This window comes from Electrophorus electricus, chromosome 9, assembly GCF_013358815.1.
Source record: "Electrophorus electricus isolate fEleEle1 chromosome 9, fEleEle1.pri, whole genome shotgun sequence".
NCBI classification, from domain to species: Eukaryota; Metazoa; Chordata; class Actinopteri; order Gymnotiformes; family Gymnotidae; genus Electrophorus; species Electrophorus electricus.
In genome coordinates, this window is record NC_049543.1 from 1,765,507 (window position 1) to 1,776,946 (window position 11,440).

At 43.5% G+C, this 11,440-nt stretch overlaps 1 long non-coding RNA gene across 1 annotated transcript; it reads right to left on the reverse strand.

Annotated features, from left to right (window-relative positions):
- Nucleotides 1-5,534: 5,534 nt before the first annotated feature.
- On the reverse strand, nt 5,535-11,373 carry LOC113587349. The gene is made up of 4 exons (XR_003411730.2): nt 11,297-11,373; nt 7,537-7,700; nt 6,644-6,774; nt 5,535-6,334 (listed from the first exon to the last, which is right to left on the reverse strand). It is a non-coding gene; the product is annotated as an uncharacterized LOC113587349 (long non-coding RNA).
- Between the last annotated feature and the right edge of the window lie 67 nt (nt 11,374-11,440).

The following is an 11,440-nucleotide window of genomic DNA, read 5'->3' on the forward strand; positions in this document are numbered from 1 at the left end:
TTCTTCTGCAGTGTACTTGGGAACCCATCTGGACAGAGCATTCCCATTCTGCTGTTCCCGTCTGGATGCGGAGCGTTCCCATTCTGTTCCCGTCTGGACGTGGAGCGCTCCCATCTGGATGCGGAGCGTTCCCAGTCTGCTGTTCCCATTTGGACGCGGAGCGTTCCCATTCTGCTGTTCCCGTCTTGATGCAGAGCGTTCCCATTCTGCAGGAACGACCTCCTCCACGGAGATGGGATGGGGGATAATCTCGCGCTCCAAACCAGTATATTTCTGCTGCAGACTAACCACGTCTGCTTCAAGCTCGTGTCCTGCGTTTTGCAGAGACGTCACTTCGTCCAAGCACGCAGACTGACCCCGCTCCGTCTGCAGTCCGGTTTACATGTGAATGACAGCAGCGAGGCCGCTCGCGAGGAGGAGAGGGTCTCGCGGCCTTCACGTGCATCACGTCTCCGTTATTATATGCTGTGCCTTGTTTGTCCTCGTGTAGGTCATTTACGTGCCGGTATCCAAAGAGTCCAATGAAAACTAAAAGTAATAATAATAAAACGATACACTCTTAAGTTATTTTTTTTTTTTGTTTTTTTTTTTAAATCTTTTCTTGGGTACAGAAGGCGAAGCGTCGCTCTCTGTCGAATTTCAGCAGGGCTCGCCATCGGCAGCTCACGAGCGCCCTACCTTTCCGTAGCGCTTCCGCAAATGATGACGATTACTATTGGATTTCACTGGGAAAATTTGTGCATTTTAAGTAACGAATCCGCAATCTATGGCGATGATTATTATTGAGTTTCGTAGAGGACGTTCCATGTAGAAAATGGATAGCTACTGTGAACGGATTACGTTTCCCAGGATTAAAAAGGGAACTTTTTTCTTTGTTTTAGGAAGGTCCCTCGCGCCCTTCCCCGAGCCCGGTAAAGGTATTGAGTCCCCGGTGGTTCCCGCACCTCCGCACCCTAAACGCTCCGTGAGCGAGCAGGACCGCACGTGAACCGGCCCGGGCACCTCGTAACGCCATTAAGCCGCCACGCGCCACATCAAGCGAATGGCGTGTGACACAGTCTGGGCATGCTCTGCTGGCGTTTGGTCCGCTTACTATCATCAAGTTTTAGTTTTATTATTATTGTATTTATTTATTTACAAAATCAGCTGAGTTGTATTTGCATTCCGTGAACGTACCTGATTGTGCACGAGCAGGACATCTACGTCTGAAGCTTATGTTCATTAGTGAAGTGATTATCATGCTTTTAACTATTTAGGTGAACAGTTACAAACCCCGGCTACTTTCTGAGTTTTAGTAAATGACACGAGCTGCATTACCGTTTAATGGAAACCTTCCTTTGACCTTATGTGTCCGATGTTCGCGTTTATACACACAGTCATTTATCTGATTGAACACTAACGAGCTCAACTTCTGTTGCTTGTTGAGTAGAGCCATCTAGTGGACGAAGAAGGAAGTTACCGCACCCTATAATGGTTCATTATTAGTTCAGAATAAAAGTATTCAGTTCACAGTCCTCAGTGTCCGGGTTCTATAGGTTTTCTACTCTCCCTTTATCTGCGAGTCAGGTGTGACCACATGAATCGTTTAATCAACCGCAGAGCGTTACAATAGCCAGCACCGTGCCTTGAGGATTTGAGGTTCGGGTATCTATTATAGGCAAAAGGTTGGGATAGTCGTTGGAGAATGTCGCCACCTAGTGGAAGGCGTGAGTGTGCAAATACTCCAGGTTCATTAGATAAGATAAGATTTTATCGATCCCGAAGTAAATTGCACAGTAGCGTACATATTGCACAAGTTAGTCTAAAAGGGACATCCGACAAAATTGCACTTACCATTGTTTAAGATAGACCTTAAGCATTTTGTACTTCTAGGTATCAGCATTCATCCCTGTATTCTACAGTATTCTAGTTCATTGGTATGTTTAATTCTAACCTACTATACTGTACTTGGATATGTTCTATGAGTAAATGACAAAGCACTTTGTAAGTTGCTCTGGATAAGAGCGTCTGCTAAATGCCGTAAATGTAAAATTTCTAGAGTGCATAAAATTACTAGAGCAAATAGAAATAAATTATATTAAATTTTACATTTATTTATATATATATATATATATATATATATATATAAAGGCATGCACATGGTGTTTCATATTATCAGAATGAGTTTCCAGGTTAAAAAGTTTGTTTTCTTCAGCAACACTGTGCTTTAATTATCAAAATGAATGGTCTTCTATTTTTCTACGCTATTCTCCCTAAAAGGCCTCATGTAGATGCCCTGTGAGGCGACGTCTCCAGACTAGCCTGATTGTGTCCTGCTGTTGGCGTTCAAATGGCTGCACTAACTGTTTTCTCCGCTGAGCGGGTGGGAGGCAGTGTGTGCTGACGGGTTGGGGGTTTCACTCTGAGGTCTGGGAGCCCTGGGAAGGCAGCTTACTGTCAGAACAATGGGCTCCTTTGACCAAAGAGAGGCCCTTAAGACATGTGGCCTCCTGTCACCGTGGCAACCCCCCTTAACTCCCCCCCCAACGGCATTGACAGCTGGTGAGGGAGAGTAACAAAAATGGACTCCATCTCTTTCTCTCACTCTCTTACTTTGTTCTGTGTCGTAACTTCTTGTCGATGATTCCCGTGTTAAGAGGCCTTAGTGTCAGCGGGTACACTTGGGCTGCTGTCCTGGAAGGACACTTTACTTGCCTGTTTAGTGCTTTTCTAAGATGTAATATACCCAATTATCACGCCTTCATCAAGGAGTAGTACTGCAGGACAAAACCCTAAACTACAGTCCTGTAGCAGCACCACTATAGAATTTGTTGTGGCTCCAGACTGCAACCCCAATCCACGTGCTCAAGGTCTTCAGGAAAGTCAGAACATTGGAGCTGGGAATGTTGGAACTGTATGTGGCAGTTTGTAGATGTCCAGGACCGGATCTGGGAACCACAGCACTAAGTTCTGTAGCATGCTAGTTGTCCAGCACCCGTGTCGCTCTACTCTGTTCTGTCGTTAAGTAAGGTCTTGTGTTTTAAAGGTGAGGTTTTGTTCTGAAAGTTCCATTTTCTTGTCTTTGAGTGAGCTGGCGCTGGCTCTAAGTTATGGAGAGTCCATGATTACCCGTTATCCCATTGATTTAACAGCAATGGGACAACGACACGGTACTCCAAAAACCTACATACACAGTACTCCAAAAACCTACATACAAGGTACGCCAAAAAACTACATACACGGTACACCAAAAAACTACATACACGGTACTCCAAAAAACTACATACACGGTATTCAAAAAGCTACATACACAGCACTCCTGTCACGGTACAGCCCCTCCCCCCTCAAACGTCTCCGTGTGTGTGTGTCTGTAGTGCCACGCCCTCTCGTGTCGTTCACTTGATCCTTGTGTGTAATTGTCATGCGTGTATATAAGTCTCGTGTCTTATCGTTGAGGTGGTCGGTGTTTGACCCAATTAGTCTGTGTGTTAAGACGTGTATGTTACATGTGCAATAAAACGTATGTTTATGTTCAACGTGCCTCGTCTCCGCATCCTGCTAAACCCTCCAACGTTATAACTCCACTAATTCCTTTAACTCCAGCTCTGTTTAGTATCAGTGGCAGTTAGTATTTGTTCCTTCCCAAACACCTGAGTCACCTCACTGGGTAATTCCCAAAGCACACTGGCATTTGAATCCAGTGCAGTGCAGAAAAAAAACTCCAGTCTTGGGATTACCAGTACGGGGAACCACCACTGTCATCTATTTTCCTGCTGGGATTAAGAAACACAAGACCTGGTCCCCTGCTGGGAATTCAGATGTATCCGAGATCTCCGTCCAGATGAGTGCAGTCCTTGCAACAGCTAAGATACAATACAGGACCCTCAAACTCTCAGACCTTTGGTAGAGGCCCCGAGCTTGAAGGAAAAAAAGTCCTCACAGTGGACTACACCTGCCTTGTCTGCCTAAATATTCACATTTACAAAATAAAAGACTTCTTTATTCACCTAAATATATTTTGGGTTTGGTGTGAATGAAATATAAAAGAAAGTGACCTGACATCAGATTGAAACTCTGCTTTGCTTTCCAGAGAAAATATTAGTGCCGTTTCCTTCAGCACAGTCATGTTTGTTCTTCTTCTGAACAGAATTTTCAGGGGTGTATAAAATTGTAAAGCTTAGTTACAGTGTTCATAGAGCTTATGTTCCAATTTGCCAGGGTGACCAATTTGACATTTACAATCAAACAAGGCATTTGTTAAATGTTTCAGTTTATCTTACAGGTCGAAACTAAGGTGTTTGGGCTGTGGGATTGAGTGTTGAACTTGTGAGCACCGCAAATGTTTATTGCCAAGGTTTGACTTTTTTTGCCTTTGGCTACAGTTTCGACCAATAATCGCTTATGAGAAGGTTTGTGTTCATTGAGGAATTAGAATCCGATACACACATTCTCTCAGGGAAAGGGCAGCAAAGCTGTGGTGGATATACAACATCCTCCCAATCCAATTACCAGAACCAGAAAGAATCGAGCCTTGTAATGTTTTTGTGTGAGCACTCATCCCACCACTGTGCTGAATCCATATTTACTCAGTCTGTTCCAAATGGCAGAGGCTCAGCATTGAAAGGAGGTCCGTCAGGAACACGTGGGACTTCTGTTCTACCGCGGCTGTGACTACACAGCTGGAGAATGCGGATAGCTGGACGTGCAGACACACCTCAGCTACCCAGACAGACAGCAGCGAGAGGGAGAGCAACTATTTGGATTTGCCATTTGCAGAGGTCAAAGGGTCGTGTGCCTGAGGGAGCGATCGTCTATGCGGGGGACGGATTTAAAGATAACCTTTCAAAACTCAGCCGAAGCCGGTCGGCTGGCCAGTCATGGTTATCTCCATGTTAGGTTTCCTAGCTGAGAGACACGTTGGGCTAACCAGTGACAGCTTTAATTAGGCCTGCTAGTCAAGTTTCATTTTGTATGCAGGGGAAGATCGTTTTAAATCACAGCTCTTCTTTATCCCACAGAATCTGTTACAAAAAATGGTTGAGTAACCAAAGGAGAAAATGGTTCAATGATTCAAATCATTTGTTGATTTAATCCAATTAAAGACAGATCTCTGTGAAGCTTAAATTCAGTTTCAGAGTAATTAGTCTTCATCAGAGAGACAGGGGCTCTTCACAGAAACCTCACTCTGATTAACAGGCGCAGTAATGAGATAATGTGAGTCAGCTCGATACACACGCACACACACACCTCGAGAGAGTGAAGGAGACTGACAAGTGTTATTAGGTTGGATGTTCCCTTGTGCTGCTGTTGTATGGAAGCGTGCAGCACTTTGTCTTATTAATTTTAATTTTATTATTCTTGTTTACATAAGGTGAAAGGTAAACCTGTCTATCTATCTTCTCTTGGAGTTTTTTTTTTGTAAGTTTTATTTTAGGTGCACTTTTTAGACATAAACATTTTTTGAGTGTATTTGAAGAAACATCGTCCAGTGTTGAGCCAGTTACTGTACAGCACACCAAGTTTCATCCTTATACAAAGACACTTTTAATGGGCCCCTCACAAGAAAAGAAACCGGTCCGAGATCAGCTGTAACATATTACTGAATATGTACTGAACTATGGAACATAACAGGACTGTGATTAGGAGAAGGGTCAGCAGTTCTGTGAAAAGCGTGACTGTGCAGAGGTCTGTAGAGAATACAAAACCAGACACCACTGCACCACAGGAAACTTCTGAAAGACGTTCCACACATTAGGTGTGAAGGACAAATCCTGGAACCAGCGATGCTACAACATGTCTAATTCTGCCTTCCTTCAGCTTGGGGTCATTTAACAGTACATCTGTTCATCTGTTCAAGTAACATCCATTTCATATATTCAATTTGTCATACATATCTTAAACACAAAGTTAAATTCTCTCAGCCATCGACTAAATAATGTACTATAATAATGTTCAGAGTAACTTGTGGGATGTTTTATTTCCACTATCCTGCACCATACGTCATGTTTACACCTGAGGAAACGGAACTCAATTCTCAGTACACGCCTGTGTGACAGTGCAGCTGAACTGAAGTGAACTGAACTGAATTCTGTCCCACTGAAATGAGGTGCATTGTGTGTCCTAAAGTGAATGTGTTTTGGTTTTCAGAAATAGAAGACAGTGGGCTGAAGGAGGTTCTTGGCTGACCGGAGAAAACAAATTCTTTACATTTTAGGCTATTGGAGCCCAGATTGTTTTTGAAAAATTCACATTTAGGTCCCAAAATATGACTGATGTCCTGGAAAAAGAGAACGTGTGGTCACCTCTGGACACCAGCATCCAGCTTCTGTTTGAGTGAATGAATCATATACAATATCTGTGAAATAAGGGATTTTGTAAATCATTATAGATTACTGTGTCTCTTTCATAGTAATTAGAGCATCGGGTAGATGTAAGAACTCTTATCTGGTTATTTGTTGTATTTGGGGATATTTTCACGTAGCCTGCACACTACTGGAACACTATCACACAAATCGAGTACGATCGTGTTGATGGTCACATTATGATCACCTTTTTTTCCCAGTTGTGATCTGAAATAAACCTGTTCATGTGTAAGTGAAAGCAGGGTTGAATGTTTCAGGCAGGCAGTGTATGGTGGAAAAAGGCTCACGGCATGTGACCTTACCGGACCAGCACGGCCATCCATCTCCATGGAGAGACGGCAGGAGTCACAACCAGAGCAGCGTTCCCGGAGGCACCACTGCAGGACAGTCCGCTGCACTGGGGAGCGTGGACAGGGGAGGGGAATCCTTCACGCTGCCTCAGAGGAGGGGAGTTAGAAAGAGAGAGACAGGCAAGACAGACAGAGAGAGTGAGACGGAGAAAGATAGAGAGATGGAGACAGATAGACAATATCTGCTAGACTCAAAAGAAGAAAACCCCACCAACAGGAATGTGAGAGGGTCTTGTGGTGGTGTGTGTGTGTGTGTGTCTGTGTGTGTTGGGGGTGGGGGGGGGGAGATTAGGGAGCTTCATTGTTGTCTGCAATGTATCCTGCTCTGGAAGTGCAGGTCTGACAGGCCAGTCACATGACCGTAACAAGGCAGAAGTGTTTATTTTGCTACGTGTGTATGCTGGGCTGGTTGGTTTCCACTCAGCGCCCGCTCAGCATGTGTGTGGGGAGAGCTGCAGTGAGGGAGAAGATGATTGCAGGCTACACGAGGAACAACATGGCCTGTTTCCTCGCTGCAGTGCGCTCCTTCTGTAATGTGAGCTAGTTCTCCCCTGAGAGCAGCCCATGATGGCCAAGAGAAAGGGAGATCCTCTGGCCTGTGACATGCACACACAGACGGTTTCCAGTCAGAGGGCTGTCTCTGTATGAGGGAGCTCGGCAGGTTTCGTGCTTGGCCATTGGCTGAAGCACTGGCAGGGTTTGCGTGACCAGCGTTGGAATTATATGGTTTGTGATGAGTGATCACAGATGAATGACTTTGGTAGAATTGATGGTTTTGTTCCATGAGCTCTGCCTTGCTGAAGTTAATACGGTGCGTTTCTGTGAAGTTATGATTGCTGTAATACCTTGAGACTTCATGTCACACAAATTTCCAAGTACCCTTCTGGTTCCAGTTGGTCAGTTGGAGCAGTTGTTGGGACACTTGGTTGGTCAAACGGAATTTCTCTCAGTTTCTCCTTTGTCAAAGAGCCTGAGATTATAGATGGAGTCAGGAGTGTTCTTGGAGGAACTGAGGGTTTGAAGACGAGACATGTAGACATGTAAACATGTAGATATAAGACCATCGCGTGTTAGAGCTTGGTGAAAGAAATCTTGTGTTCAACGTACTCAATGGAAAAAAAAAATGTTAGTGGGTTGGGTGAGTCAGACGTGTTTTGGGTTGATTTGAGGTTAGAAGATGAAGCTATGGTGTTTCTGTGGGGCCAAACTTCAACACCCAATGACTAAGGCCAGTTTTGGATTTGAGAAACACAGGTGGAAGTCCAGACTCAGGGGGCAGGCCTGGAAATTTCCATTGGAAAGCTTAGCCTGTTCCAGGGTTGGGAGGTGTGTGTGAAAGTGTGTGTTTGTGTGTCTGTGACTGTATGTGTATGTGTTTGTGTGTCTCTGTGTGTGTATTTGTGAGTGTGTGTGGGACAGAGCTGTGGTGAAGGGTTGGGTTTGGGTATTTGGCTGACTTCCAATCACTGCAGGATGTATTCTAGTTCACACGAGTAGAAGCAGTAATAGCTGGTTTCAGGGCTCTCTGGTGGACGCAGCAGTGATCATGTAAAGATTCCCTAGAACAAGACTCTCCGAGTGAGAGTCACAGTACCTTCCTCTGACAGGAATCCAAGGTCAGTTCACAATGTACACTAAAAAAATAGATAGTGGTCAAGCACACAGTGACTGATTACTGATTGACCACACTAGAACTGTAACCCTCAGATAGATGACTCATCACCAGTAACACTAATCACCTGTTAACCCTCAGAACGATGCCTCATCACCAGTAACACTAATCACCTGTTAACCCTCAGAGCGATGCCTCATCACCAGTAACACTAATCACCTGTTAACCCTCAGATAGATGACTCATCACCAGTAACACTAATCACCTGTTAACCCTCAGAGAGATGACTCATCACCAGTAACACTAATCACCTGTTAACCCTCAGATAGATGACTCATCACCAGTAACCACTAATCACCAGTTAACCCTCAGAGAGCTGACTCATCACCAATGGAGCTCTTTGGCCTTGATCTTTCTTGCACACAATAGCAAAGAGCTGAAGTCATGAACACCATGAAACAAATTCCCAGAACTCACCTAGCTCGCTATTAAAAATGCCTACCTCACATTCACTGGACATATTATGAAGTATGTCTCTCTTACAGGTGTACAGTTACACACTGCAATTCATCTGTTAGCATGTTGTGTTTGTTAGCCACCCTCCCCCGCGTTCAGCACAGGTAGGTGTTTAACAACAGGATCACTTTTGACTAGATATTATTGCCTGTGGGAGGGACATTGTCAACACAACTGGTGGCACTAACATGGTCGTGGTTGTTGTGCTGGTGTGAGTCTATCAGGCGCAGGAGTGTTGCAGAAATGTTTCATGCATGTTGGTGTCAATGATAGTTTATGAGAAGTCTGCTATCCAAAAATATACAGTCAGCACTAGTCATGCATTCAGAAACACACTACTCATGGAGAGCTAACACAACTGTGAATGTTTCTAATATTCGTATAGATATATACAAATACACACATTCACTGGGTGTCTTATTAGAAGCATTCATTAATTAGAATGACTCACTAGGTGTATAGTTAGAGTAATTCGTTAAGATTCATTCACTAAGCCAACATCCATTAAATCACAAGAAATTCTAAACTTGAAGGCCCAGAATAAAGGTCTGCTAACACATCACTATAGACCAGAGCACAGGTGTGTTATAGGTGGGACTATTATATGACTAAATACTGTAATAAATCTATGACCATTAATGCTTTTTATCTTTGTAAATCTGCACAAATGGGAGTATTGAGAAGCATTCTGTTGTTTATGTTTATTCATTTTTGTTTTGAAAATGACATTTTGTCCACAACCACGTTTAATGGATGCCAGTAGTCTCCACTGTGTGTTTGCGTTTTCATTCACTAAGATGATGATGATTTTGTATTCGTATTGCTCATGTAAATGGAATGCTGAACTGTACTTAAACATCGGAGTATTTCAATGTTTTAATGATGTCATTCCTGGTTTCGGGTTTGTGATTTTTTTTAATTACACTTCTGAAATAAGGACACTGTATTTATGTACACCCATGGGTGGCTGTATTGTTATGTAATTACAGTACTGTGGGAGCATATAATGGTTGGTCCCATGGCACTGTAATCTAATCACTTTACACTGATGGTAACAGGTCTCTCAGTGGCGCTAATTAGTTTATCTTCCAGTTTCAGATCATTCAACTGAATAATCAAGGATTATTATCTATTGCAATGTCCACTTAATTCCTATCAAAATATTGACTAGAGTGTGCATGTGTGTGTGTGTGTGTGTGTGTGTGTGTGTGTGTGTGTGTGTGTGTGTGTGTGTGTGAGCGTGTGCTGCCTTCTTACTTTGTATTATTATGTGTAATTCCTATCAGTCATATGATTTAAGTATGATACAAATATTCTCATTTTAGGTAGATGATGTGCGTTCTTTGTAGTTATCCTCTGCTGGCTACATGCACTTAACATGTCCCTGTGTGTACCTGTGTGAACCTGTTTGCAGTGAGCAGGTGACCTCGTGAGCGCTGATGGATTTGGGCTTCGTTTGTAATATGTGATATAAAACTATGCTAGCTCGTGCCAAATCATATTACAGACCGACGAAACGAGTAGAGGTGAAAATTTTTCACTTATTTATTAATCGCAATGTTTAAATCGCAATGAACTCAGGCGCTGAGTTCTGGGGGGGAAAAAAAACACAAATCATATTCTAATAGAAGTGACAGTCGTTATTAAACTAACTGCTATCTAATATTTTATTGTTTTATCCCCATTTTTAAAAACAGATAAATTAATAGCTTAGCTCAAGTGTTTGCTAAAGTGACCCACTCCAAGACACCCACACATCCTCCGGAAAATATTGCTCATTAGCATTGAAAACAGTTATTGTTTGACATCAGTATAAGCACATGCTGGTGAAAATAGATCAAGAAACAAAGAAGTATAAATGATTACATCTTACCTCCGCTAAGTAGTAATTATAAAAGTAATAATACATTTATACTGTTCTGGACCGTTTCTCTTCGGGTTTTACACTCATACGCTATAGTAAGTAAGAAGATGGAATAATTAGTTAAGCAATTAGCCTGTACGGTATGATGCACCACGTTTGATGCGCCGCAGTTAATTACTGATACGTTTGGCGGCGGAGAAGCGGTGTGTTTCACCCGTCGTTCACACTGCCGAAAACCTGCCTAGTCCATCCTCTAAAACGAAAACGACAGTCTCAAAGAGTGAAGGAGCGATGCCCGATGAAATAACCTGCTTCTCTATCAATACTTGCTTCGGCAGCTCCGCTATGAGATATAAATATTTTTTTATTTCTTTGCTTCGCGAGGAATCCGAGGTATCCTATTGGCTCTCGAGAGCGAGGAAGAAACCTGAACGTGCCACCGTGCAATGCAGAAGCTAGTGGACGTCTGTGCCTTTGATCTTTAAATACCCTCTACCACTAAAACCACACTCCCGTTGCTTTGATTTCTCTTCCCCCCCCCCCCCCCCCAGCTGTGACAGACAAATCCAGACGCACCCTAAGGCAGCGTGGTTAGACATGCACCGCAGCGCACCTATTTTTCCGCTTCATCGTCTGTCCTTTTCTTCCATTTCACACGCAGGAGCGGCGGACATTCGCCCTTCAAATCCGCAACCGTGTCTAACCCTCCTCAGTGGCCCCTATCGCTGCAGTCCCTTTGCTGCCGTCGTCTCACATT